The 26,790-nt window shown below is 44.0% G+C and overlaps 1 long non-coding RNA gene across 2 annotated transcripts in view; it reads left to right on the forward strand.

The window, feature by feature from the left end:
- LOC142008427 (uncharacterized) overlaps nt 1–26,790 on the forward strand; it is a 56,022-nt gene that overhangs the window by 15,787 nt on the left and 13,445 nt on the right. The window contains exon 4 of one of the 2 annotated variants that reach the window (XR_012644139.1): nt 25,623–25,769. The exons of the other annotated variant lie outside the window; for it this stretch is intronic. This is a non-coding gene — a long non-coding RNA (uncharacterized LOC142008427). The remainder of the gene's footprint in view (nt 1–25,622; nt 25,770–26,790) is intronic. 2 annotated transcript variants of the gene reach the window in all.

Below are 26,790 nucleotides of genomic sequence, written 5' to 3' on the forward strand. Positions count from 1 at the left end.
CATATTAGAGGTTGGCTTATGCGCAGAAACAGGGGCTTCAGTGCAGGAATATGGAGAGCTTTCTGGAGGGGAAGTCCTGTACAACTGCTGTTTGAGAAGGGGAAAAAATGGAGCTGGAGATGTACTGATAAGTAATCATAAATAATTAGTAATAAATAATTTAAAATCAATGGCTTCTCTTTTTCAGTCAGTGCTTTTTAATATCAGACTAGTCAACAGGGTATGTGACCTGATTCAAGCCTAGTAGAGCCAACTGGAATCCTTGTTGTTTGTATTACAATTGCACTGAGAGGCCCCAGTCACAGTCAGTGTCCCAGGTGCTGAACAAATACATAGCAACAGACAGTTCCTCCCCCCATGAGCCTCAGAACAGACAAAGGCAGGGAGGGAAAACAGAGGCTAGGCCCTGGGAGGCAAAACGGAGGTTACAGTGTTGGAGGACAACAAGAAGTCCTGTGGTACCTTGTAGAGTAACAGATATTTTGAAGCATGAGCTTTCATGGGCAAAGACCTGCTTCATCAGATCCATGAGTTGGGGGGGAGGTTTCAGAGGAGTATTTAAAGAGTGGGGTCCCAGTAAAAGGGAGGGCCAGAGCTGACAAGGTCTATTCAATCAGGGTGGAAATGGCCCATATCAGTAGTATGTCTCAAAAGAGGAAAAAACATGTCAGATATGTCAGCGGGGATGTGGCCCACTGTCAGAATCTAATGTGGAGACGTTAACACCCAGACCAGAGAAGCTGCTTTTGTAAGGGGCCAGCCACTCCCAGACTCTGTTTAATGCTTGGTTGATGTTGGGGGAAGAGTTGTCCCAGCTTTAATCTAGTCAGGGAGGTAACAGCGGTAGGGAAAATGCAGCAACATGGAGCTCAGCACAGGCCGCAACCTGTATACGTACCCTAAGGCCTCGGCAGATTTTACTGGGGTGACTAGCCAGTGCTGAAGCCTGTGCCACTACCACGCTCCCACTTCTTCCTGTACTAATTAGAGTAAAGCTAGCCCACCTGCACTGCAATGCCACCTTCATTTGCAGAATAGGCAAACCCATCAGGAGGTGACAGGAGTTGCTCGAGACCACTCAGTCAGTCAGTGGCAGAGCCAGAAGTCCACATCTAGTGGCATACCCATTGGACCACACTACCTCACCAATAGCGTCTTTCCCTTGTCTTAATGGGTTTAAGACACACTGCACCCTGGCTGCTGAGATTTGACTATCCTTAGGCTCTTGGCTCAGCCACTGTGTTTTTGCTGTGTGTCTGCACACTGCTTAGTACAGTGGGGACCTGGTTCAGGACTGGGACTCTGAGATGCTGTGATAATGCACACAATAAATAAGAACAACCCTGAGTGAATTCTTCCATCAGCGGCACAGACCTCTCTGAAAACGGTAAAAACCAGCACTGCAAGACCCTCCACCCTGTCTTCACAGCCACTGATCCAAGGGGCTCCCCAGATTTTCTAGGAGAATCCCTGCCCGAGTTTTACCTCTCATGGTACAAAGGATGCCATTACTGAAAGATGAAGCATTGTTTTTGTCACACATTCAGCAGCCCACTATAACTGTCATGCTTGTATTTTCCTGTTTTAGTAAACAGCCTTCTCACCAGACAGCGAAGCAGGGAGGAGGGAACCCATTAAATGAAGGTGACTAATGAGGGAAAAACCATATTCTTCCTCCAGTGCCTAACTTTGGCCATAAACCTTAGTCCCACTTAGTAACCTAAATTGCCTCATTTTGTCTTGCTTCCCCTTTTCAGTCATATAAAGGGCAGTAAAGAAAGACAAGGGCAGAATAACCTCTAAATAAAAGATGAGTTAATTTTGAAGGCCCATTAGAGTTTTATGTGTATTATGGCTTTGTGGGTTTTTTTATTTATTTATTTTTTTATTTTACACAAGTCCATTGGGACTTGTGGCATCTCCTATACAGAATTGTCACCCGGCATGATCCATTTTACAGCAGCTCTCGTAAAAATGCCAGTGTTTGTGATGTAAATGAAAGAGAACTCCATTCTAATCATTTTTTTGAGGGGAAGGGGTAGAGGATGAGAGAGAATAATAATAAAACTATTTCCCTCCATCCCTCTTTACTCTTCTCTTTGGGCGGAAATAGAAGGTAGCCGTCATTGTGCAATCAAATGTCCAACTGAAATGAAGGAGGCTCACACAAGCCACAAGCTGAAGAAAGGAGCCCAGGACTCACCAGGTGAAATTCTATGGTCTGCATTATACAGGATCATGCAAGGTGATCACAATGGTCCTTCCTGGTCTTAAAATCTATGACCCTGACACAGCAAGAGTCCTATTTGTGTGGACACTGGTATGAGCCCAGAGTCACAAATGTTTGCTGGTCAGATGCCATGCCAGTTGTGGAAAGGCAAGAAATATTGCCCATTAGCTGAAAAGAAAAGATTTCTGCAAGGCTTGGGGATGGGGAAATTTGAACTCATCTCTTTGTTTTTGCCCTGGCTGCTACCGTTTTATGGGTAGGCGAGTCTGGATGAATTTACCCACTGGTGGGATGGAAGAATTTATCTGTATTTAAGGCCCAGGAGTGCAAGGGGGAGACCCAGGGCCAGACTGAGCAATGGTACACCCTAAAATATGGTAGGCATTAAAAGAGAGGTCAGGGTTTCAGTGGAGGCAAAGGGAGAGAAGATTGGCCATCCTTCCAGAGCTCAAATCTTATCATACCGGGAGTCCCAAAAAGCTGTGGTGCTAGCATGACTCAATCCTACACCACTTTCCTCACAACAACTGATGCAAGGGGAAATCACCTCTTCGAACTGGTTGATAAGACAGTTGTAAGGAGTCAGGTTTACAGCATAAATTGCACTGACCTGGCATTTGGTGACTCTGTGCAACTTATAAACAAAGGCATGTTTTGCACCCGTACAGTGCAGCCACATTACACCAGGTACTCCAGAATGGACATCTAAAAATGGAGGCAGTGGCTACTTTTGAAAAAAATGAGCTATAGAAATACAGACGATAAGTCGGTCTGTAGGTCTGTAGGAAAAATAATGATGGTTACAGAGTCATAGAGTTTATGGCCGTCAGGATCATCGAACCAACAAGCTTCAATCTTCATGATTCAGAGCATAAACAACTCAGATCAGGAATACATTTGCTCTCCCTTTATATTACAAATGCAATATGTTTATTCCCAGCCTTCATACAAAGCATGTACCAACTAGTAACTATAGACAAAAATAAATAAGCTCCCACACTGCTGAAGTTCCAGTTCTTTCTTTCTTTACCAGGGACCGCATCCTGGTTAGAACACTGTGTAACACATAGAACATCTACTGCTGGTAAACGGTAGGCTGCAATATTCTGCATTACGTTTGGCCCTGCTGAACACAAAACTGTCCTGCAATAACTAAAAATGTGACTTTAAATTGATTTAATTAAACCAGTATCTTTGTGTGGGTATTCTTATGCTAATTTAAACTGGGTGTCCATAGTTTGACTTTGCTCATGTAAGCTAGGTTTAGCTAGCTATCGAGGCAAACCTATGTAGAACTAGACTCAGAGGTCAATCAAATCTACAGTCTGCTGCTGTCAGAACAAACTGATTATTATTTCAGTACTACCCAGTTCTTCAGCCTGCTTTCCTCCTCCGTCCTTTAAACCATGCTAGCAATGGTGGCAAGGAGAGATTAATGCTGATCATTTTAGAGAGACCAACGTGCAAACAGATTAGAGTTGAGCCAAAGTCAGAAAAGAAATTCATATTCAGAAACTTGTGGCACTCGCACTTCCCAGGCAGCTAGGAGTCAGCCTCCTTTGTTATGTCCACCAAGATGGTCTGATAGGACCCTCAGCCAGAAACAAGCTTCATGTCTCTGGAATCCAACTGCGAGGGAGAAAGCTGAAGGACATGACACGTATGTCTTGGAAACCACTGCTGAGCTGCCATGCTAGAAGTACCAATTACTCCTAGGGAGTATCTAGGCCTTATGGTACACATATGTGTGTGTGTAGGCGAGCACATTTCTTACCATGTAATTCATTGGACATTCTGATTTTGTTGTTTTATTTCTCATTTATATAGTGTCACAGATGTGTGTGACCCTTTGCAAGCCATAGAATATGAGTCAGTTGGGGCCAGATCCTCAGCGGGTATAAAATCAGAGCTCCATTGAAATCACCATCTGAGGATTGGTATTAGTGACTGCAGTGAAGTGGGAGATGGCTCAAGTGCTAGGGAACTATATCTTCTCCCCACAAATTTTCAAAGTAGTCACCTATTCAGCTCCAACCAAAAAATGGTATAGTAGAAACAGCTAGGACAGGACTGTGTGTGAGTGTGTCCTCTCGTAAAAGTTGTGGGTGTGGGTAAACCTCTTATGCTGGATTTTCCTGTCTTTGCTGGTCTCGCCTTCACAGCAGAATAATTAGCAGCTTTTTTCATCTGTGCATGTGGGAAGTATTGCAAAATCCCTTGTGATGTCTTTAACTTGACTCCCAGATTAATGAAAAAGGGGAGCACCTCTGTGTTCATATGTATAGTCAAATCTATTAAGGAGCCTCTCTGCTCTGTATGCAACCCTTAATGAAGTTTGTGCATGTGAATATTGTAATCACAGGAAATGTTGGTAATTAGTAGGGTGTATCTGGACACGCTATTAATGCTTGTTTTCAAAGAAAATTTCTTAACAGACTAATTCCTTTTGAATGGGGCAAAATGTTAGTATTTCACCTGTGAGATACAAAATAAGTGCTTCTTTATGCTTCAGCTAAATGTTTAAGATTAATTCTATGGTAAGAATAAATGCAAACTTGTGACAAAATGGTAGTGATTCCCAGTTGAGCATGGTTACTGGGGATTCCCTGCATGTTCTATCAGGAAAGGTTCACTTCATTAGTGTAGAAATGACCTTCCTGCCTGGGTGGTGGATGTTTTTGTTACACTGATATCTGACCACAAGGAACAAGGTCACAATCACCAGGCCTACAGGATGGACATCAGTCATCAGATGACATCTGCTTTCAGTCACTGAGCTGTTTGTCAAATACAGATGCCCTGAGCATGAAAGGTTCTCTGTTCCTAAACTCAGAATCTTCCTGTTTAATATCTTCACTAATGATGATACCAAGCTGGGAGGGGTTGCAAGTGCTTTGGAGGTGAGGATTAAAATTCAAAGTGAACTGGACAAATAGGAGAAAAGGTCTGAAGTAAATAGAAAGAAATTCAATAAGGACAAAAGCAAAATATTCCACTTAGGCAGGAACAATCAGTTTTGCCATATACAAAATGGGAAATGGCTGCTTCAGAAAGAGTCCGTCGGAAAGGAATGTGGGGGTCATAGTGCACCATAAGGAAAATATGGGTCAACACTGTTGCAAACAAACAAACATACAGAACAACAAGAAGTCCTGTGGCACCCGTATAGACTAACAGATATATTGGAGCATAATCTTTTGTGAGCAAAGCCCTGCTTCATCTGACAAAGCGGGTCTTTGCTCACGAAAGATTACGCTCCAAAATATCTGTTAGTCTATAAGGTGCCATAGGACTTCTTGCTGTTCTTGAAGATACAGACTAACAGGGCTACCTCTCTCAAACACATACAGACATTCTGGCCTGTGTTAGTGGGAGTGTTGTAAGCAAGATATGAGACACAGTCCTGCTTTATTTTGCACTGATTAGCTGGAGTGTTGTGCCTAGTTCCAAGCGCCATATTTCAGCAAAGATGTGGACAAATTGGAGGAAGTCCAGAGAAAAGCAACAGAAAACTAGTGATGTCAGTGTCTCATCAGCCATCATCTATCAAAGTTATGTTTTAATGAGGATGAGCTTCAAAAAGCTGGGCTAAGCACTCAAAACCCTGACTAGCAGCATGAGCAAAATCCTTAAAGCTATCCACCCCGTAGAAAAAGAATCTTTCAGTTCTGTATCATGAATTAATTGGAGGACATGGATTGATAGGGCTTCCTTGGGGGCAAATGTGACAGATGTTGGTCAATTTGACAAATAGATCTTTATCAGGGATGTCTGGACATTCCTCGTGTGTTAGTACCTAGTGAAGGTCCATACAGTTATTTTTCGGCCCGCTAGCAGCTTACTAGGATCATGGAAAAAACTCAGGTGTTTTTGGAGTGCTTCATTTATCCCAGCCTTCCTTTGATGGACACTTGAACACTGTCAATTAGTGAGCAAAAAACTCCGCCTTAAATTTTATTTCTGAGTTTTTCTATCACCTCATCTTTGGCCTCATTAACAAACTGTCTCTTCTTCTGATGAATATGAGTTTCCTTAAAGACAGGATCAAATCTTGAGTTTTCTGCCATTTTTTGGCAGCAGAAATGGCATATTCAAATCTGTTATCTGAATAGGCCACAATGAAATCAGGGCAGCTCTTCATCAAAGTAGTCATGATCATGATGTTCATCAACTGAGTTTGTAATTACTTGGAATAGGATATTATGCCAAATCACATCTGAGACCAGAAATTTGAAGTCAGTGATGTAGTTTGCCAGCATTTGTGTCTTGTGCCAGATGTCAGCCCCAGCTTTATTCAAGTGTGCCTGTTCCCTCAGGGCTTCATTCATACACCTCGGTGACTGGTACTGCACTGACTTTACACTGTCAGTGGAGTTCTCTTAGAGGGTGTCACTTAGTGACTTCATGGTCAGATTTGGAACATTGTCCATGAGGAGCTTCCACTTGAGAGCTGATGCTGAAGACAGAAAATATGTTTTTCAGTTTTCCAAATTAAAATACTCAATGCCAACATCACTGTCATAGCCTTGAAGCTTTATTTTATTGTCATTCCAAATACTCATAATCAATTCTGTTGGGCCTTTTCCAGTAGAGTCACCCACAGACTTACAGGTAGAGAGAGAAAATGTTCCTTTACTTGTACACAGCCATTATTGTCAACAAATCTTACTCAGAATGTCATCTTTTCAATCAGTTCATTTGAGCTGTTTCGCTGCAGTAATGGTCTATAACTTCTTTATGAACTACTCAGTGTAGGTACTCATGCGTGACACCCTAGTATTTCTTAAGAAAAGCTACCAAACCAAAGAAGTGACTGTTATTTTCAGTGAGCACTCACTCAACAATTCCCAGAAAGTCCAACTATTCTTTGTAAGAAGAGGGTTACTGAGATCAGATGCTCAGGCACTTTCCTCCAAAGCTGGGTTTCTACACCAATAATATGCTGTTTTTCTATGCCTGTGCATTTATTCAGTCCTGAACCTGGACTTCACCTCCATCCGTTTGGAGCAATGTTCCCTCTAAGCTTTTTCATCCATGTGCAATTTTTTTCCATCTATATGTGAAATAAATATATTTATGTGCACAGAGGCACATACAAATGGTCCTCACCAACAGAAACAAAAAAACTTAGCTGTGAGTGATCTGTTAATCAGTTGTGAGGCATTTGAATCTCTTCTGAGCAGTCACAAAAGTGCCCAGCTTACAGACAAAGCTGATTTGGAGTAGGCTATAAAATGACCTGATGACTTGTCGTGTAGATCCAGAGCATCAGCTAAGTTATGGCAGTAATTGTATCCTCAAAGCACAAGCAACCCTCTGGCATTCTTGTAAAATATTTTGCAACGACTACATCAGAACACTTTGTCAGTTGATTTTGAGTCATTCAGGCTACATCAACACATGAGATAAAATCAGATTTATTAATATCAATTTTGTTACACTGGATTTTATAAATTCGAATTTGGGCTTAAACTGCAGCAAGGGAGGCTTAGATTAGACATTAGGGAAAACTTCCTAACTGTCAGTGTGGTTAAACACTGGAATAAGTTACCTAGGCAGGTTGTGGAATCTCCATGTCTGGAGATATTTAAGAGCTGGTTAGATAGACACCTATCAGGGATGGTTTAGAGATGGTGTTTGGCTCTGCCAAGAGGGTAAGGAACTGGACTCAATGACCTCTTGAGGTCCCTTCCAGTTCTCGTGTTCTATGATTCTATGACTATTCTCACCTCTCCACATGCTCCTCACAAAGTTGACTTATTGGTGTCACACTCAATCGGCAAACATCAACTGTTGCAGCAGTGCATTGTGGGAACCTGTCCCACACTTCCTGCATCGCCATAGCATTCTGGGCATTTTTTCTGGTATTTGACATCACCTTCCCACATTGCATGGCCCTCATTCCCCTCTCTTGGTAAACAACTGTCCATTTTTCCCAGTGGAAGGAAGAAAAACTAGTGCACCAGGAAAGATAGCCAAATGCACAGAAATCTCTTTCTTCTCTAACTGAAGTGTTTTTTAAAACTGTATCTGTGACTGAATTGTGAAATATTTTATAAAAATCAGCAGTAACGTGTCTTGAGAAATGCCCCTCACCAACTGTCCCCCCTCCCTTAATTGCATCTGATCCCTGAAAATAATACAGGGACAATGAAAAGCATGAACAAAGAGCAGATAGTAAAGGTTTTGAAAAATGAGATTTGGTGATGGTAGGGTATTTGCCTTCCCAGTCAATTATACAGCTTATGTGCACAATCTGTATTGTCAACTGGCCCTCCACCCACTCTTCCCTGCATGAAGGAGTCCAAAGTTAAAAGAAAGCAGACAGAAAAGGCTAGGAAAAAAGATTTTTGGCTTCCCTCTTCACTACACAGACACTGCCAACATGAGGAATGGGGCTCGCCAAATTTCATTGCCATTGTGGAGTGGTTTGGTATTTGAGAGGTTGAATGGCCAGTTGACATGGTCCCTGAAAATCTTTTTAGGCTGTGGGGTGCAGGGTCTATGGCTGGAGTGCCACTTGAACCTTACTCCCCGGGTGACAGCCAGGCCCCAAAATTCGTAGCTGCCAAAAGAGATGTCCCCACAGTGACAGTTAGCCTCCTGGGTCCTTGTTGGGGTGTGGGGCATGGCGGGGTTTCTGTGGGAGGTCAGTGGAGGAATTCCCCTGGGGCTGCTGCAAACCCCCAAAAATCATATCTGCCAGGGAGAAGTCTCACCAGGCAGCAGAAAGGCCCCAAAAATATTTTTGGTGAGTGGCCAGTTGAAGTAGTCCCCCTGAACGGCTGCAAGCCCCTGAAAATCTTTCCTGCTCTCAGAGCCCTAACTGTGCACAAGCCAGGACATGGTGCTGCCAGGCAGCATGGTCAGCACCAAATGACAGGCATATCCTTTTATTGGGTCGGGGGCTAGCTAAGTGATGTGGATGAGCATGGAAAAGACCTCGACTGTGTGGTGCCTGTGAGGGACAGAGTAGGGGCAAGCACAAATGTAAACTGCTGAGAAGTTTCCTGGCCTCTTCTACAAGCACGACCCCCATAACAACCTTGCTGCCTTGTGGTGCGGCGAGTCAGTGGCTGGCACCAGGCAGCACATCAAAAACTACCAAATGCTCAGCTAGCAGTGGTAGAGGCAGAACCACAAACGCCGTGTTGGGGCTACTTGTAGTGGGCAGACGCACTTACAGTGCTGAAAGCAAAGAAAGACATTTCTCAGCCTTTCATACAAACATGACCCCACAGCCACAGGCTTCCTGGTTCCAAATTAAAATTCATGGTCTTCCTGCTACCTAATTCCTGTGCACATGGAGAGCAGTGGCCAGAGCAGAGCACTGAGGGGCATTGTGGATTACGTACGGGACATCTCTGGAGGCTAATAAATTCAATTGTAAGACATGGCGCTTGCACACCGGCCTTTATTCAAACTTTTAAATTTGAACTTGACGCTATACCCAGCCGGTTTCAATGATATTATGATATCAATATTAGTGCTGCCTAAATCCTGCTAATGGTATTAACGGTGAAGTCAGTCACCTGGTAATATCGAGCTAATGGTCTTAAATTCGAATTTGTCTTGTAGTGTAGACATAACTTGAGTTTCTCACCCTTCTCTGTGTGCTCTTTTGCAGTGTGACTTTGAGAGGAGTTGCGTCTGCTCATTTACTGGAAATGTCAGAGCCTTGATTTTTCCCCAGCCTGTTCCAAATTGCATGATCAATATTGGCAGAGTTCAGGATGGCTGGCCATAAAGCAGGATCTGTTTTTGTTGTGCACTTTTTCTCACAGCTGTCTGTCTGTCTGTCATCATATGAAGCTGAATCTTTATTTTCTCTCCTTTTCATATCAATCAGATTTTTCTTTGTCAAGTGTCACATTTGTCATTATCATCACTTCCGTTATGCAACCAGGAAAACCGGACAATTTTCCATCACTTTCCTCACATTTCCATTCCTTATCTTAAGTTAAATCTGTGAATTCTTCAGTAATAGGACTTTCATAATTTAATCCGTGTTGCTCAACTTCTTCTGCACTGGGACAATCATCATAGCCTAAAGCCTAATCTATGTTCTTCTGTTTCAGATATTTTCCCCTCAGATTTCCCCCTTGCTGCAACCTAGATTTCATTGACCTCTTTGCTTCATAGACTGAGCTCCTAATGACTTCTTTGGAGCATCTTGTATTTTCTGAGGGAGAAGAGGAAACTGACAGTATCATGGAAAGCAAAAGTCTATGTTCCATAATCATATAAAGTCATCAGACATTATGTGTTAAGTATGGCAAAAGAAGTAACAGTATTTTTGTTATATTGTTATGTAGATAGGGGTTCACAATATCTCTGGCATCTCCTTATATTTGTCCTGTAGTAGTTGCCACTTACACTTTCCAAGCCTTAAAACACAATCACACTGTCACAATTACAAAATAAAACCCAGTTTGCAATATCGTAGCTGGGATCCCCAGTTTCCCCTTATGTTCTTTCCAGGGATAAGGGGCTGGCAACAGAGGGGGTTTTTACCGGTGGAACCACGTCTACACTGCTTATTTTCTGCTGTGAATATGCAAATGAGCTGTGAGCATATGCAGATGAGCGGCCATTTGCAATTTCACGAACCCTTATTTGCATCTCTTTGCTGGCAGTGGGACTGAATCTAGACACAGCCTTAGGGTACGTGTACACAGCAAAGTTATTTCAAAATAGCCAATGCTATTTCGAAATAACTATATGAGCGTCTATACAATGCAACTGCTATTTAGAAATAGTTTCAAACTAGTGAATGCCTTATTTTTAGAGTGACCATCCGTCCCATTTTTGGTGGGACAGCCCCGTATTTCGGGCAGTCTTCTGGCGTCCCAATTTATTTTGCAAAAGGGGCTGATAGCCCTGTATTTCACAGGGTTCACTGGCTTCCCCCACCTGGGGGACCTGGGAGCTGGCAATAAGACCATGTGGTGACTCAGCTGCTTGCCTGGCTGCTCCCATCGGGGGCTGGAGCTGAGCCGGGGCCATGGGGGTTGGAGTAGGAGATGCAGGGGGCGGACCGGGGCTTCAGTGGGGTTGGATCCGGGGCCTAGGGCAGCGGGGGTTGGAGTGAAACCCAGGATTGCAGCTGGAGCTGCGGGGGGTTGAGCTGAGCTGTAGATGTTGGAGCAGGAACCTGAGCCGGGGGAGGGGGTAGTTGGAGTGGGGGGACTGGAGCCAGAGCTGTGGGGGGTTGAGCTGGGCTTCAGAAGTTGGAGTGGGAGCTGGGGCCAGGGATTGAGTGGGGCCACTGGAGGTGGAGCCAGAGCCAGGGGCACTGGAGCCACAGCTGCGGAGGGTGTGAGTGGGCTGTGTGAACTGTGGCCGCAGTGGGGTCAGAGCTGGAGCCGGAGCTGGAGCCGGAGCCGCCTGGCTTCCCCCAGCTGGGGCAGCCAGGAGCTGAACTATGCGGCGACGCTGGCTGCCACCCGCAGCTGGAGGAAGCCGGGAGTATCGCTGGCAGGGCTACAGCCCAGTTCCCGGCATCCCAGATAGGGTGACCATCCATCTTGTTTTGGCTGGCCGGGGGGGGGGGGGGGTCATTCCCCCTATCCCATATTGGGCCGAGGGAGATCTGGTCACCCTACTTATTTCCAAATTGGTGCACCCCATTGAATGAGAAATAGTGCCTATTTCAAAATAGGGATGTGTAGACTGTGCAGACAGGGAATAGAGCCTATTTCAAAATAAGACATAGTACCTCCAGTGGCTTTATCATGTGTAGACACTATATTTCAAAATAGATGAGTGCTATTTTGAAATGTATTTTGTGTGTAGCTGCACTATTTCGGAATAAGCTATGATTCAGAACAGTTAATTCAGGAATAACCCTGCTGGGACATAGGCAAAGGTGCTTCAGGACTGCTTGTTATTTCAGGGAAGTGATACATTATTATTCAAGTGATTATTCAAAGGAGCTACAGTAGCAGGAATGCACTCTTTAATTTACTACAATACTGTATATTAATATTTAAATAGTATGAGAGGGGAAGTTTTTTTAATATAGGTAAATATATTTCTCACCGCTAAACGACTGACCAAGTATTATTTTAGCAACTAGAATTGGTTAATAACATAGTAAAAGAATCTTGATTGGTTAATAACTTAGATCAGTTAATAATTAAGTCACATCATATTTTAATATCATATACTGTGAAGAACTACAAGAGGCATATTCAAGAGAGACTTGAGGTTTCTAAGTCTCAGTCATGGTATCAGTGTTATAGGACATGAGGCAAAAACTGTTGAAGTCAGTGAAAAGATGCCATTGACTCTTGTAGGTTTTGGGTCTGGCCATAAAAGGAAGGAGTAATATATTTGTTCACTTTTGGTCTGCTGCAGGTTACGCCTTGCACTGGGTGTTCTTCTGAGCTGGGTTTGTTAGCCTCTCAGTTTAATTACTTACTGAAAAGCAGTGTAATTAATAATGTTAAATCTAATCTAATCTAAAGGCCTTGCTGATTATGTGCTTATAAACTTCGTTTGCTGATCTTATCAGGTGGAAGTTGTAGTTTCTGAGATTAGAAGGGAGAAAATGTAATGTAATTCCTGCTGATAAAAGTACCAGTAGTGTTAAATGCACATGACAATTTGATCTGACAGGATTCTGGAACACAAACACGAGAGTAAGATTATTAATTTAGATCAGTGTGCTTATACAACTCCACATTGGAGCCTAGCTCATTTCAGTTTTTGGTTTTTTTTTTGTGGGTATAATGACCCAAATCGCAGAATAAGGAAACTTCAGTGTAAACTCCTCAAACTCTAGATTCGCCAGTAAAACATCAGGCACCAAAGAGGCACAGAAGAAGCTGTGCTCCCAAGAAGCTCCGATTGTGTGTGTGTGTTGGGGGGGGTGTTATGTCAGAGTGATAATGAGAAATCAGGAAAAGAGTTTCATATTATGTAGGTATCTGTCTGTTTGCCTTCCTAAAACACTTTTTTCTATAGCATCACTGGAATCAGAAAGAAATTAATGAGTGTAATAGAGAATGTTGTATGGGTGGGCAGAGCCTGGAATGAAAGCTGGAGCAGAGGTGGAAGGGCAAATGAAAGAATGTCTTAAACAGGGAGTTATAGATACTGCTTTTAACTGGATGCATATGAGGATTATTCAAAAACAGAGGAACTGACACATTTCTGATTTAATCTCAGAAAAATAAAAAGCTGAGTGGGGGCAGAGAGGGAAGAAGACTGTACTGACAAAATTAAGCAAGATCAGGAAAAATAAACACCAATTATATTGAATGTTTTACCTTCCTCCTTTGTGCATATTTGTGAGAGGGGATTTATTCCATCAGTGAATAGAGATGGTGAGAGGATCATCATTCATGCAGATTCTTGCCAGTTTGTTTGATTTTTTTTTTTAAACTGTCTGATCAACCTGAATGTCAAGGGCTGCATCTATACTGCAGTGATCTTTTGAAAGAAGTTCTTCTGGAAGATCTCTTCTGAAAAACTTCTTTCGAAAGAGTGTGTCCACACACAAAACAGCTGATCGAAAGATCTATCCACTCTTTCGATAGGGAGCATCCACACAGCCGCCTTCTCTTTCAAAAGAATGGGCCAGGGATCGAAAAGTGTTGTGACTTGCTTTTTTTTTTTTCCCCCCCAAAAGAAGCTTTCAAAAGTAGGTGCACTTTCTGAACCGGGAGCAGAAGAGGACTTCCAGAAGAAGAGCTGCATTCTTTTGATTTTGGATTGAATGAGCGTGTAGACACTCTGCTTGTTCTTTCGGAAAAGGGCTGGACTTTCTGAAAGGACTTGCTAGGGTAGACATGGCCAATGAGAGGGGCACAATTTAAATACTTATACAGTATTTTATTTAATGTGTTTACTGCCATTTAAATGAAAAGTAACTTAAGACATGCTGAATAATTCCAGGTGATGGTATATTTCCTGTAGAGATATTTCATAGTTTTTTTTATGACTTATATTTTAGATATTTGTTAAATAGGGACCATATGACTAAAAGCATATCAGACTTGAATTACATTGAGAATTGGTATATCAGGATTGACTTTCTTTCCCGGTGTAGATCAGGGATCTTTGGGCTCATGCTGATGTCCCTTACTCTACGCATCTGCCTGGAATACCAGGATTGATGGTTGAGCCCAGAGATATCGATTTTTCCATGTCTCTACACATGTAGCAAAATCAGTCCCCAGAAGATTGATTGTGGCATGCTGACTCCCCACCCACATAAGTATAGGCATACCCATTAGAATAGCAAGTTTTCTTGTTCATCTCCCAGGCTTGCTACATGCAGGACTCTCTTTGTGACAAATGGGCTGTGTCTACACTAGCCAAAAACTCTGAAATGGCCATGCAAATGGCCATTTCGAAGTTTACTAATGAAGCGCTGAAATGCATATTCAGCGCTTCATTAGCATGCGGGCGGCAGCGGCACTTCGAAATTGATGCGCTTTGCCGCCGCGCGGCGCGTCCAGATGGGGCTCCTTTTCGAAAGGGCCCCGCCTACTTCGAAGTCCCCTTATTCCCATGAGCTCATGGGAATAAGGGGACTTCGAAGAAGGTGGCGTCCTTTCAAAAAGGAGCCCCGTCTGGACGAGCTGCGCAGCGGCGAGCTGCATCAATTTTGAAGTGCCACAGCCACCTGCATGCTAATGAAGCGCTGAATATGTATTTCAGTGCTTCATTAGTAAACTTCGAAATGGCCATTTGCGTGGCAATTTCGAAATTTTTGGCTAGTGTAGACATAGCCATGGTGTAATGGTGGAAAATAGGTTAAGCTACTGCCGTCTCTTGGGTTGTGTCCAGCCTCTCCCGGGGGATTCTTAAGTAAGTCCACTGCAAAGAATGCATTTTCTTTTTGCTTCTGACATGGCTAGGTCAGAAATCTTGACTGATGAGAGAATCCACAACTAAGCAGGAATGCTATGCAAAGCTGTTGGAACAGGATCTGAAACTAGGCACAACTCCCTGAACTTTAGGTCTCATCTCAGAACTCAGCCAGGTTTGCTGAAATTCAGAAACCCTGATCCATGTTCCTGATACAGTTTCATTAGTGTGGTATCTGAACACACCTGTAGCTTCCCCATACTGCCTCACACAGGGAAGTATTTACAGATGAAGCATAGAAAGACTGAGGCAGAGCAAGCAATTGAACTTAGGTCTCACAAGCAATGTTCCCTCTAATTTTTTCTATCCATGAGTGGAATAAATTTTGTTATGTTCACTGACGCATGTGCGTGATCAATAGAAACACACATTGCCCACTGTGGGTAGCTGTGGACATTCTACTATTCAGCAGGGTGGCACCTGAATGTCTCCTGGGTGGCTGCCCAAGTGTTCATCTTACAGAGAACACTGCTCCCAAGTGCTAGATTGCAGATTGAATTACTTGATCCTCCTCCTCCCTTGCTGTGTAACAGATGGCTTCGACCAAATCTCATTCTGATGCTTTGGAGCCTGCTTTTGGAGGCTCCATTTGAACTGAAACGGGGGAAAGCAATTTGTAACCCACACACCGTGTTATGGTTTCTAGGCCACTTACACAGAGAAATAACAAGTCTCCTCTACAGCCTTAGCAGACTGCGGGCTGGCTTTTAGCTGAAACTGTAGAGGCTCCTACACTAAGCTTCAGAGGTCCCAGGTTCAAGTCTGCTTGTGGGTGGTTACAGATTCACACAGCCCTCTCTGCTCTGCCTGAGCTCATGGGAATAAGGGGACTTCGAAGTAGGCGGGGCCCTTTCGAAAACGAGCCCCGTCTGGACGCGCTGCGCGGCGGCAAGGCGCATCAATTTCGAAGCGCCGCTGCCGCCCGCATGCTAATGAAGCGCTGAATATGCATTTCAGCGCTTCATTAGTAAACTTCGAAATGGCCATTTGGATGGCCATTTCGAGGTTTGGGGCACGTGTAGACACGGCCACTGTGAGGATGGACACACTGAACAGAACATGAACATAGCAATTGCCAGACTGAGTGAGGACTGCTGCACTGTGCTTCATCTAGTGCAGTATCCTGTCTTTGACAATAGTCAATATTATCAGTTTCAGTGGAAAAGGCAAATAATGCTGCAACAGACAGTTATAACATCACCTGCAACAGGGCAAAGTTTCTTCCTGACCCACACATATTAGAGGTTGGCTTATGCGCAGAAACAGGGGCTTCAGTGCAGGAATATGGAGAGCTTTCTGGAGGGGAAGTCCTGTACAACTGCTGTTTGAGAAAGGGAAAAAATGGAGCTGGAGATGTACTAATAAGTAATCATAAATAATTAGCTTTCATGGGCAAAGACACACTTTGTCAGATGCATTCTCTATAGCAGTGCTTTTAGAAAAGCAGAGGCAGCCCCTGCAACATATCTAACATGGGCATTATAGGTCAGATTGCCCAAATGAAGGGTAGGTGTTGATACCCTGAGGGGGAATCCCTCCCACAGCTTGCTGATGTGGAAGAGGGCAAGCAAGCTGCACTATGCTCCTGGAGGGTGCAGCCAGTTTCTCAGGCAGAGGGGAGAGCAGGGCCACTATGGGGTGATTTGTGCCACTAGGAATTGTAGGCTGGAGAAATCTTCATACTGTCTTGGGTGCAGAGATGAGTCTGAGCTACAAGACTGCAACCTACTTTTCCCTCTTCATTCTTTCTGAGAATGCTAACGTGTTCACGCAGTCAGAGCCTACTGAGCTTTCACTGACAGAAGCTTTGCCTCTCCTGCAGCAGAGGAGAGAAACTAAGTACGGGAAATGATGTTTCCGAAAAAATTGACTGTAATGCACATGTTTCTAATTTGACTATAGGAGGTTTCCACACAATGGGTGAAACACAAGGCTTGTGCGCTACTAAAATCTCTTTTAAGCCGTTATATAGGACATCAGTGATAGGGCACTTGCATTGCTTTTCTGTATTTCAACCACTGTGGGGATAGATGCTAACTATTGTTGATTGTAGTGCATTGTGTCATGATCCAGCTGCACTTTTTCATCGACCAAATCTGAATAGATAAATGAGGTGTGTGTACAGGGGAGAAGGATTAGTTTGTAAGTGCTCATGCATGTCATCTTTGTAGTCATAGTCTTGATAAAGGTCACAGTGAACATACTCCAATAAACAGCATTATATTCTGCTATTTCCTTCATACACATATCTCTTAACTGAGTGGTAACAAAGAAGGTAGCTGTGTTAGTCTATATTCTAACAAAACAAAAACAGCAGCAATATAGCACTTTAAAGACTAACAAAATGATTTATTTGGTGATGAGCTTTTATGGGACAGACTAATTTCACCAGATCAATCACATTTCCAATACAGATTAGCATCTATAAGTACAGAGGTCCAAAAAATTGCAATAAAAGCTGACAAATCAGGTGAGTGGATATGTTCACATGTTGCAGAGGAGGAAACTGGGGATGCTTTCCCCACCTGATACTCCTTAGAAACAGAAGAAGCAGATGAAAGAAATGCATCCATTATTGCCTTATAAACCTAATGGATACCACTGTATCAACAGCTGACAATAACACAGCATCATGACCTTCCAGGGGACTGACACTACCCACCATGGTTTAAAAAGGCAATTTGGTTGTAACATACTTGGCACCACTTCAAAGAGCATCTATTAAAAGAGCACATTCACTACAGCATGGATCTTTTCTCCTCCCTTGTTTATACTGGGTGCATCAGTTTTTCTTTGCAGCGGCAGTAAAAGGACCTGATCAGGACTCTGTTCCATCACGCTGTGTCCTGTACAAGATAGGATCCCAGCCCAGCAGATCTTACAATCTAATTTTAGACAAGGCACTACAAGTTTGCCTATGAGCAATAACAGGAGGAAGGAAAGGAAGGCAGGTTAGAGTAGTAGCTATAAGATCACATGGTTATTTAAGCTAGCTGCATGCACAGCTGAGGGGTTGAATAATTTAAAAATTCATTTTTGTGTTTCTAGTATCTGCTGAGATCAGGCCCCTACTGTATCTGGAACTGCACAGAGAGACAGTTTCTGCCCCTGAAAACTTACACTCTATCTAGACAAGATGCAAATCATGGGATGGCAATGGACACTAAGAGGTTAAGTGACTTACCCACGATCAGGGCAGTGGGAGGAACAAAACAGAACCCACGTTACTGACCCCCACACCAGTGTCCCAGCCACTACCTCACACTGTCTTCAGTAGGCATACATGGAAATACTTATCAGCAGGCCCCCAAACCTCCATCTAAACGTTTCCAGTTGGTAGGCTTCATGGCCATGTCTACACAAAATGAATTGGGAGTAAGGGAGTTTCGAAGATGGGCACATATTTCGAAGCACCTGTGCCTTGACTGCCTGTCAGCACTTTGAAGTTAGAAGCTTCAAAATTTGCGCAACTGCCATTATGCAAATGAGTGCTGCATATGCATGGCAGCGTCTCATTGATATTCCCCCGTCCGTGTCATTTCCATGCCCCCTTCAAAGAAGGGGGCTAGTGTAGACACAGCCAAAATGTATTTTGAAATAGCACTTGGCTATTTGTTTTTGGGAAGAGGGGTGCTTTTGAAATTGGGATTTCCTTTTGAAGGAACCCCATCTACATGGCTAGTTTGCAATTCACGAGCAGCACTTTCAATGCTCCAGGTGGCCAACATTATGCAAATGAGGGCCTGAATATTCATACAACACCTAATTAGCATTTTTGACCCACTTCATTTACATGCCTCTTCCGAAAGGGAGGGGCATGTGTAGACCTATCTATTTTGAAACAAGTAGGTGCCGTTGAGGGCTATTTTGAAATACGAGCTATTCCTCCTGCAATGAGGTTCACCAATTTCAAAATAACACATCCATTATTTCTTATTTATTTCAAAATAACATGTGCCTAGTGCAGATGACAGCAAAGTTATTTAGAAATAACAGCTGTTTTCTTGAAATACCTGGGCTGTGTGGTCTTAGCCCATGGGTCTTGAAAAGAAAGTTGAGGTAGTGTAGTTGCTTTTATATAAAAATCCTCTACGTGGAACAGATGCTACAGGCAACTTCTGTAATATAGATGCAATTCTGTGAGGTTGGGACAACCGCTGAAGTCATTTCATGTAGGCCCCAAATGAGGAGCAGGAAATAGAGCACCAGTGGCACTTTCAGTCAGATGATTCAACTCGCTCAGGCTGCTCCCACCCTTGACAGCTGCTTACATTGAGAAGATATTGTGAAACAGTATAAGACAAATACTCTCTCTCTTCTTTCTATTCCACTTCCCATTCCTGTCGATTTCTTGGGCCACATTCTGCCCTCATTTACGCCAACATAGATCTGGAGGAATGTCTTTGAAGGATGTTGGAATTACTCCAGAGTTATATTGGTGTAACTGAGTTCTGAGTCAGGCCCTGTGTTTCATAGTCTTATATGCATACTCTGTTCATTAGAAACTTCTTGCTGCTACTGTCTTTGACTACAGTCTTATAATCATACAGTGGGCACACCACCAATTCCAGATTCTGACAGATCACTGAGTTATTTCTAAACACATTCACAGCAACAGTCTTTCCAGCAACCAGCAATAAGTGAATGCTATTTTTAGCAGTGGGATTTACTCTATAGCTCTGTTTCCAGCAATTATCTGGGCTCTGTTACTATCCCATGGGTTCACAAACCTTCTTCATGGGCTTTTTTTATTTAACTATTGTGTTTGATTCTCTGTACTGTGCTCCAGAGTTTTAATAGAAACAAGGCAGCAATTATAGCACCCAGTTCTGCTTCCATTGAAGTCCGTGGTAAAAATTCTGGTTGATTTTACTTGAAGAAGGAACAGACATTCAGGGCTTAGATTTTGTTGCTTGCAATATCTGGAGTTTCTGTTGACTTCAGTGGGAGTGCCATATAAAGCTACAGAATCAGGCCCTTAACCTTGTTAACATGCCTTAAAAGTGGACAGCATGGTTTGTATTTCATAGGAAGCATGCTACAGGGTCTTGTTTGAGCACCTGCTCTGGGTCTTGGAGGTGCTTTCAGCCCTGTCTACGCTGTGTAGACCCAAATTGCCTTACTGCTGCACTGGTGTTTGCAACTTCAATGCATGCATTGTTATGGAGTTTGTAATCTGTTACTGACATGGCTGTCTACGAATGTGGTTTATACCTATTCAGGTGGTGGCTCACCATAGTATCTAACAACACATTGACCTTCTTGTAATCAGTTCATAACTAAATTGGTTGGGAATTGTTTGACAACATATTTTCTTGTTAAAACAAGAAAGAGAGACCTCAGAATAGCTCAGTAGATAGCGCAGAAGAAAATCCTAACTACTGGCCTGTAGAAAGCTTCTCTCAATCTCTCTGGCCCAATAAATATTTATTTAATGAAATTGTGGATGGATAAGGGAGGAGAAAGTGAAAGATGATTCAACAGCCCACCAGTTCTATACTTGGGGCAGTAAGCTGGGATATGGAAGACATCAGTGCCTGAATCACTGAGCTGCTGTGTATTCTGCATGGTCCTCTCGTGTGTGTGTGTGTGTGTGTGTGTGTGTGTGTGTGTTTTCTCCATGGAAAACTTTAAAATACCTAGTTTTTGTTCAGATGACAAACAAAAACATATGTTGAAACCTCGCAATTTTCCACAAGAGGGAATTCTTATTTTCTGGCCAGCACTAGCTGTGAAAGCTGTTAATTTGTAACCTAGACAGATTTCCCTAGCCTGGTAGATGTGTTTGGTCTTCCTTTGTTCTGTCCCAGTTCTTGAAGTGGAAGGACATCCCACGCGCATCAACCTATGTTCTGCATGTGGTGCTCCATGTGCATATTCCTCCGCCTCTCCATACCTCTGCTGAGGCACTGGAATAGCCGTTCCAGAATGTTCTGATAGCAACACACTTTGTGTTTTTGTGGGAAAAACAAAACAAAAACAACAAAAAACCCAAACCTCCAAGAGCTCTACTATGTGGGCACAACTCTGATCAACTGATGTGCGCATATGTAACCCCCACACCTACTGGGTGTGGTTCACTGTCCCATGTAGTAGCACCCAGACCACTTACACAGAGAAAAAAAAATAAATCTTTTACAGCCTTAGCTGAGCACCAACTGACTTTTAGGTCAAACTACAGCTGTGAGTTCCAGAGGTCCCAGGTTCAAGTCCATTTGTGGGCAGCTACCCTTATATAAAAGCTGAATGCAGTCAGAAGGCAGGGGCACATGATGGGGCATGGAGTGAGGAATAGGGCAGTGAGTGTCTGGGGGTTAGATGGGAGTTTCACAAACCAACTCCACACGTTCTTGCTTGCCTTTAGAGAGGGATGCTCCACATGAGCATAGCTGCCTACCAGCGCCATTGACACCCAAACTTTGTTACAACATGAACGCTGTGGACATGAGACGGTTCCTTGGAAAGCAGCTTCATTTAAGAGAGAAACCTACTAGTGAAGCTGGCTCTAATCACTGGTGCCAAGCTCTTATATCTGGTGCCAGGCAGCTTTCCATTGCACCTGCCAGGTTCCTTGAGAGAAGGACCACATTGTAAAAGGATGAAAAAAATGCTGAGTGTGCATATTTTGAATGACAGCATCCTTCTCCTCTCCAGATTACCTGGAAATCAAGCCACACAAGTCGGCAGAGCATGGTTGAGCCCATCTTTGTGTACCGTTGCAATTGTTGTGTACTCAATAGTTGTCTTGCATATTTTCCCTTATCTCAAGCTGTTGTTCTGTTCCATGATACGATCATGATTCTGTGATTTTTCTTTTCCTCTGGGGGGCCTGATTCTGTTTTAACTTACTCTGGAGTAAATTTAGTAGCTTCACATTATTCAGAGCAGCTGTTCCAATGTAAAACTGGTGAAAGTGGAGATCAGAATTTCATCTTTGTGAGTTTTTTTTTTTGTTTTTTTTGGGGGGTGGTAAACATAGGTGTGAGCTGTAATTGCTAGGAAGGCCTTGAAACAAAGTCCACTTTGTGGTTCATAGTTCTGATTCCCGCCTTTTCCCCCACCCGCCCCCGCCAAAGGGTTGTGTGGCGGCCAGTCTTCCTGTGGTGTTTGAACTGTAAGAACATAGAAGTGAACAAAGGCAGTTAAGGATTGCAGTAATGATCAACTTTGGGACATGATCGGCATGGATTAAAGAGAATTTAAAGGGTAATTTGCTTGGCAACAAGCTACATAACCCTGAGTGTTGTGTACAGGTAGGGACTTTGAAACCAGTTTAATTAAGTCAGAAAGCCTGTTTATATAATCTGTATTGTCCTTTTAACTATTTTGGTTCAAACACACTGGGTTTTCAACATAATCTGGTGTTTTGTTTGAAGCAGATTCTGTCTATTTATCTAGAGTACTTATATGCCCTTCCTTTACCAAAGAGCACCTCACAAGCCTCAGCGTATTTACCCTGTGAAAGAGGCAAAGACTTCCATTCCCATTGTTCAGATGGGAGCTGAGGCACTGGGTTTGCCTACCTACATTGCAGTAAACCACACAGGGCTGACTTAAACTTATGCAGGCTTGGGCTTCAGGGCTGTAAAATTGATGTTTGGATGTCGAGGTTTTTTGGCTCAGTCCTGGGCTTTGGGACTTCCCTGTCCTTGCCCAGGATCATTCTCTCAGTTTGTGCTCAGGCAGGGACTTGAGCTCAAATCCTAGGCTAATGTCATAGCCCTAGGACCATTTACACTCCCCCCAGACCTTATTTTCCTTCTCGTAACTAGGGAGATAGCAAATGGAGCAATAGTTTATTGGCATGTTATTTTATTACCTCCTTAAGTGGTGTGGTGATTACCGACAAGAGCGAGTTTCTTCAGAGCTGTTTGGGCATAGCAGAAGGTTTGATTTTAAAAAAGGCACCGCTTGTGTAAAATGGGCAGGAAATGCAAAGTTAACATTCAAACTAAGATATGTTGTGTTAAATGTAATTAAACTTTCACATGTCTCATGTTTAGTGATTATTCCAAATTCAAACCAGCTGCAGCTTTTTTCTAGGCTTCTGGAAGGATAATTGCTACAAACATCTATGTAAGCTGCCCCTTCACAATTTAAAAATCAGATAGGATTTGTGGGGGTATACAGTCCTCAAACAAAAACTCCACTTAAAACAGTAAAGCATTTTCAAATGCACATGCCACCAAGACAACCCTAAAAAGGCAGCAAAATCAAAGAAGTCCTTACTCAACCTTTGCAGCTCACAACCACGATTTTAGCTTCTTACCCACAACACACCACACACATGCCTGTTTCTGCCACTGCTGCACAAAATGTGCAGCCTTCAGCTCTGACCCGTGGAGTGGTTAGAAAGGAATGTTTCCCCAATGGCTGGAATTCTGAATAGGGTTTTGTGTTGCAATTACTGGTTAAAGCCAGACCCTGAGCTGGTGTCAGTCAGTGTAGCTCTCTTGATATCAATGGCACTATGCCAGTTTACGCCACTTAGGGATCTAGCCCTTGTAGAATGTCTGGTGCAGATTTTTAGTGGTTATATTCAAATGGGTTATTAATAGAAAGAACTATTTGTGTCTTAAAAGGAATTTGGGCCAGATCCTCAGCTCGTGGCCTTGTCCGCCACTAAGTCTCCCAGGGAGGGGAAAGCAGACGCTACCCTATATCAGGGAGAAAGAGGCAGAGCGTACAAGAAAAACTCCACTCTGCCTGTGTGCTCTAGTGACAAGTCAGCAACTCAGCCTCCCTTTTGGCTGTCAAAATTGGCAGCATCTCATTACTGACAAATTGCTGTAGGCTATGAAACCATCCTGCATCCCTAGCTAGTCCCCTCCTTATCCACAGGAGTCCCTGAGACATAGTTTGTGATTCTTTTCTGAGTGAGTACGAAACCGAAAAACAGACAAAATACAGTCCTCTGAAGCTAGATCCATGATGGGCTGTTGGACAGAGCTTTCACTTTACAACCTGCACTGGCTGGGCACTAGCTTTGTATGTAAATTTATATATCAGTCAAATGCAACTTAGATGCAACTGTGGGGATTCTGGCTGGTTGCCAATGATATCCATGTTGGTGCCACAAAGGAAGAAGGATGTAAGTGAACAATGGAAGATGGAGGGTAGCGATCAGTGAGAAATACACACTGTGGGCCCTGGGACAAGGTGGGAGTGTGGGCCAGGCTCCCCACCCGGAAGAGGCGGGGTTAAGGGTGGAAGAGGGGCGGAATTCAGGGTAGTTTGCAGTTCTGGCTTGCGGGGGATGAGAAGCTGGTCTGCAGCTGCAGTGTGGGGGTTACGTTGCTTCTGGCACCTCCTTCCTGCTCTGGTGCACGCAGAACTCTGCACTCCTGCACCTGGGGCGGAAGAATCCCAGGCATTGTCACAGGCTGGGGACCGACTGGCTCAGCAGCAGTACGATGGAAAGGGACCTAGGGGTTATGGTGGATGAAAGGCTGGATATGAGTAAACAGTGTGCCCTTGTAGCCAAGAAGGCTAACAGCAACTGGGGCACATTGGGAGGAGCATTTCGAGCAGATCTAGAGAAGTAGTTATTCCTCTTTATTCACAACTGGTGAGGCCACATCTGGAATCTTGTGTCCAGTTTTGGGCCCCCCCAGTATAAAAAGGATATGGATTTGCTGGAGCAGGCTCAGCGGAGGGCAACAAAAATGATTGAGGGGCTGGAGCACAAGACCTATGAGGATAGGCTGAGGGATTTGGGCTTGTTTATTTTACAGAAGAAAAGACTTAGAGGTGATTTAATAGCAGCCTTCAGCTTTCTGAAGGGGAGCTCTAAAGAGGAGGGTGAGAAACTGTTCTCAGTGGTTTCAGATGGCAGAACAAGGAGCAATGGTCTGAAGTTGAAGAGGGAGAGGTGTAGGTTAGATATTAGGAAACACTACTTCACCAGGCGGGTGGTGAAGCATTGGAATGCATTGCCTAGAGAGGTGGTAGATTCTCCATCCCTTGCGGTTTTTAAGTCCTGGCTGGACAAGGTCGTGGCTGGGATTTCTTAGTAGGGGTTGATCCTTCTTGAAGCAGGGGGCTAGACTAGATGACGTGCTGAGGTCCCTTCCAGCCCTGTGATTCTGTAGTCAGCCCTTAGCACTGCTAAGACTGTGGCGCCAGCTTTCCCCCGACCCTCGCCTGCTTCCTCAGAGCTCTGCACAGGCACAAGCAGCCCTGCTGTGGCATTTCAAAGGGGCCTGGAGCTGTGGCCACTGCTGAAGTAGCAGTGGCTGGGGCTCCGGACCGCTTTGGAATGCTGGGCCTCTATGCAACAGCCCTCTTGGCCTCCCTCTTTGGTCAGCAGGCCTGGAAATACACCAATGAGAACCTGACTCGTCTGCTCAGATTTGTAAGAATCCCTTGCAAGGCATTTGCTGAACACTCACGTCATTTTTCCAAGCTCATAGTCAGGCTCTGGACAAAGGGCAAAGACTCCCCCTACCCTTTATATGCACAGCGAATCAGGAAGTAAATTGAACAGATTTGTGTTCTGATGCTTCTTTGACAGGTGACATCAGACACTTCACGCAATTTCAGACCTCTGCTGTCCAGCCCTGACGATAGCATTTAAATGGCAACCTAACCGGTTTCTGTTTGGTCGAAAGGATAATGCTCAATAGTTCAACCTCGCAGAAAAAAAAAAAAATCATTGCAGGTGAGTAATAAGAAACGAAAAGTTCTTTTTACTGAAGATCTGAGTACTTTCACTGTAGCAGCAATAGGGAAGTTCCAAAACAACTTCATGGAGCCTCTGGTTCATTTCCCATTTTGTGATAAAATTCTGCTTGTGGTAGGGTGTTTAGTTTGGGTTGTATTTGGGGGGTAGGGATGTAGGGGTAGACGAGAATGACACAACAGTGATGCTTCCATGGTGTAAAGCAGGAGTCAGCAACCACAGGCATGCGCGCCAAGAGTAGCATGTGAGCAGATTTCCATCAGCATGCAAGGCAGGTACTCAGCCCCGCCCCTCCGCTCCCATGCAGCTGGGAGCCTGCTGAAAGCCATGCCGCCTGTGGATTAACAAGAGACCAGCTAATGCTACCAACCACCACCTATGGGGTAAAGCTCTGCATCTTCATTTATTTGTTAAGGAAGCTGTGTAAGTAGGACTATTAGTGACTAGAAAAGTAGCACTGGCCCTTGGACTGTACATAGAGGTCAAAAGGTCAAATTTTGCCACTCTGCTTTGGAAAGATTGCTGACCCCTGGTGTAAAGGCTTGAAGGTGAATTCCCCCCACCCTACTGCATTTCCAAGGGTTCAGGATCACACATTGGGGTTGTCTTGCAGCTGCAGGACAAGTAATGCCATGCTAGCTAAGCTCTGAAAAATGAAAGAGGCCGGGCCCTGCCTCTGTAGAATCATTGACAACACTTCCATTGATTTCAGTGGGGGCTTTGCAGCAGCTCTGTGCCAAAAAGCATATTAGCCTCTGCCCCCTCAGCTGTAATCAATAAGCACAGGTTGAGGCTGGTGGAGAAACCTGATGGCTGCCTGAAGACTGGCAACACCTGTCAGCCTGAGGAGCCAGACTAGGGCAGGGGAGTGAATGCAGAGGACAGGGAGGGGGCAGCTAGGAAGAGTTATTCAGAGATGGAACCCTCCTAGGTGGTGACTGGGAGTGGAGAGAACCCCTATAAATTTGTATCTAGCTGGTCACTGGTGGTGGTGAAACTA

Source organism: Carettochelys insculpta, chromosome 2 (assembly GCF_033958435.1).
Source record: "Carettochelys insculpta isolate YL-2023 chromosome 2, ASM3395843v1, whole genome shotgun sequence".
NCBI lineage: Eukaryota > Metazoa > Chordata > Testudines > Carettochelyidae > Carettochelys > Carettochelys insculpta.